This window comes from Grammomys surdaster, unplaced genomic scaffold (assembly GCF_004785775.1).
Source record: "Grammomys surdaster isolate TR1022 unplaced genomic scaffold, NIH_TR_1.0 125849, whole genome shotgun sequence".
In the NCBI taxonomy this organism is placed as follows: domain Eukaryota; kingdom Metazoa; phylum Chordata; class Mammalia; order Rodentia; family Muridae; genus Grammomys; species Grammomys surdaster.
Genome location: NW_021620675.1, coordinates 3069881 through 3073067, shown reverse-complemented (window position 1 = coordinate 3073067; position 3187 = coordinate 3069881).

Genomic DNA, 3187 nt, shown 5'->3' with positions numbered 1-3187 from the left:
AAAATAAAAATCCCTCCCTCTCTCTTCCTCCTTCTCCTTCTCCCTCTCCCCTCTCCCTTTTCCTCCCTCTTTCTCCCCCCCACAGCCTGCATCTGCATTTTATGCTGTGTGCTGCCCTTCTAAGCTCTCTCACTCCCTTGACACCCACACGTAAACCTGTGTTAAAAACCCTCTGTAAAACATTCCAATTTTGTTTTGCTTAAAAAGATAAAGGGAACTGGAAAGATGTCTCAATGGTTAAAAGCACTGACTGCTTTTCCAGAGAGCCCAGGTTCAATTCCCAGCACCCACATAGCAACTCACAACTACATATAACTCCCATTCTGGAGATCTGATGCCCTCTTATGGCCTTCATGGGCACCAGAAATGAAAGTGGTGCACAGACATACATATATACATACAGGCAAAACACCCATACACATAAAATAAAAATGAATAATTAAAAATTTAAAAGATAAAAATGGAGGGAGGAGAAAGAGAGAAGAGGGGATGATGAAATTATATTTTAATTTTAAAAAGAAATAAAAGAGAGATGGTTTAATAAGTATGCTGATAGTAGCAGCTCCTGCCTCTGTTTGAAAGGAGTCAGTAGGAGGGTCTATGCTCAAAATCTTACACTAACAAGTGAAGGGTTTGGTTTCAAACCTAAACCGGGGTTCCCGGATCTGGAGTGTGAACTGGGAGATTAGAGAGAATGAAATCCTTTGCAGGTGTAACATGGAGTTGTGTACAATCTGAGCAACAGTGGTGAAAAAGATGGATCTTTCCAGGAACCTGCTTCTACTAAACAGTCAGTCTCAAGTGATAGTGAAAGGATAGGCAGACATGATTTGAAGGGCCTTGGCCCAGGGCCTCCCAAAGCTGGAAACAGAGATACTTGTGATAGCCAATGCAGTGTACACACACACACACACACACACACACACTTACTTCTACTAAAACCCTTTCTCCTTTCATCTTTGTACTTTCACAGTTGCCCTTAATATTCTGTTAAACTCGGAGTCTAAACTACTGTATATTGAAAAAACGGATTTTCCTCTACTCGTGGTCAAGTTAAGTCTATTATTCATCCAAACACTCCCAGAAAAACAGGAATATATTTCATCCCTCTTAAGCAGTTAAAATAGAGAGAGACCATTATGCCTGAGTTCCATATTAAATAGGTTGGTTGCATTCTGACACTTTGCCATACTGTGGAAATCTGTAGAGTTGGGAGTCTCTCAGGCACAGCTCCACGGCCAGATCTGACTGGGCAAGGCTAGCTAGTATGCAGGAGTTCTAAAAAGGAAAGAGATCATCAGGGTTAGGATACTTCATTAGTATCTAGCACTTCGACCAGTGGAGGCCTCCGGGAGCAGATTTGGCAGCCATCTATCCAGGGGAAACATAGGAGATGCTGACTCCTATTCCTTGCAAACCTATTCCTTCATATAGTATCCATCTGGAATGCAGCTACTGAGAGGAAGATCACTGTGGCAGTTTGGATAAGAATGGGCCCCATAGACTCATATATTTGAATGCTTAGTCATTAGGGTGTGGCACTATTTGAGAAGGACCAGGAGGTGTGGCCCTGTTGGAGCAAGCATGGCCTTGTTAGAGGGAGTGTGTCTCTGAGATTTGTTAGGCCCAGTTCTCCCTCTTGGCCCTTGGATCAGGATGTAGCTCTCAGCTACTGCTTCAGCACTCTTCACGCCACCTCATCATAACGAACTAAACCTCTAAAACTACAAGCAAGCTCAAGTGGAAACTTGAGGGTTCTTTGGAGGGTCAGTTGTGTTGGATGGTGTTTTGCTGAGGCAAACACGTAAAGGAGTATTTTCCCTGAAGTGGACACAGGTGAAACTGTGTGGACTAAGTGGACTAAGGCAGACTCATGAAGGAACATTTCACTGAAGCAGACACAAAGGGGGGGATGTTCTGCTAAAGCAAACATGTGAAAGCACACGTGATGAAGGATTCCTTGCTAACAACATGCATGTTTGGTCCACCTTACATTGCATAGTTGAGCTCCATTTGTCAGGGTGTCTCCGACTTGGGCTGATTGGATGCACATGCTGAGGCAAGACCCGTGCTGAAGCAAGGCATGTAGAGGACACATGGTTTTTAGAGAGTACAAATAGGACTCTATGGAGTGACAGAGAGGGCTTGGCTTGCTGGTACAGCTAGCTGTGCAACGCTTGTGAGTCTCACATCTTGGCTGATCTTCCCTTCTCTGAGAGAGACACAGCCAAGTACTTCTCCTGATGTTCCTGCTGGTCCCTCCTGCTAACTCAAGCAGAAGCTGAGGCCTAGCTTGGTTGTCTCTGCTAGGTTATGTCATGGCTGTTGCTAACCCAACTCAACCAAACTGGACTGCTGATGTATCCATGAGGTGTTTGCAAGTAGATTGAGCTGTGGCTGCCTGCTAACCTGCGAACAGAACTGCCAATTTCCAGACAACACAGACAGGAGTTGCTCCAAAGAACCTTTCTAAACAGGTCCACTTCCTCTGTATCCTTTCTATTCCACTACCTCTTGTGGGTTGTGGGCTACAAGGGAGGTTAAAGCGTTTAAGAACCCTCATTAAAGGCCGGGCGGTGGTGGCGCACGCCTTTAATCCCAGCACTTGGGAGGCAGAGGCAGGCGAATTTCTGAGTTCGAGGCCAGCCTGGTCTACAGAGTGAGTTCCAGGACAGCTCTGGCTATACAGAGAAACCCTGTCTCGAAAAACCAAAAAAAAAAAAAAAAAAAAAAAAAAGAACCATCATTAAAAATAGGATTTGAAAAAAAATTAAAGTTTCAGCAAACCTCCAATTAAATACTTTCTTTTATAAGAATTATCTTAGTCATGGTGTCTCTTCACAGCAATAGAACAATGACTAAGACAACCATCCAGATAAAAGTGACAACGTGTTCTCCTTGAAGCAGAGGGTATGCTGCCTGAGTCCGGAGCCGAGAGAAACCAAGTAGCCATTGCACACAAGATCTAGCCATCTAAGAAATCAGAAGACATCAACACCTCATGCCAGCTTCTAAAGAAAGAGCCTTCCTGGAACTGAGATTGTAGAGCTAGGCCAGTAATTAAAGGTCTTGGGTATAAGTCAGAACCGTAAGACACAGTTGATCACCAGTGAGCATTAGTAGCCAATTCATTCTGCCTGAGGCCCCCACAGAGCCCTCAAGACATAGAGCAATACCCAAAAGTAGC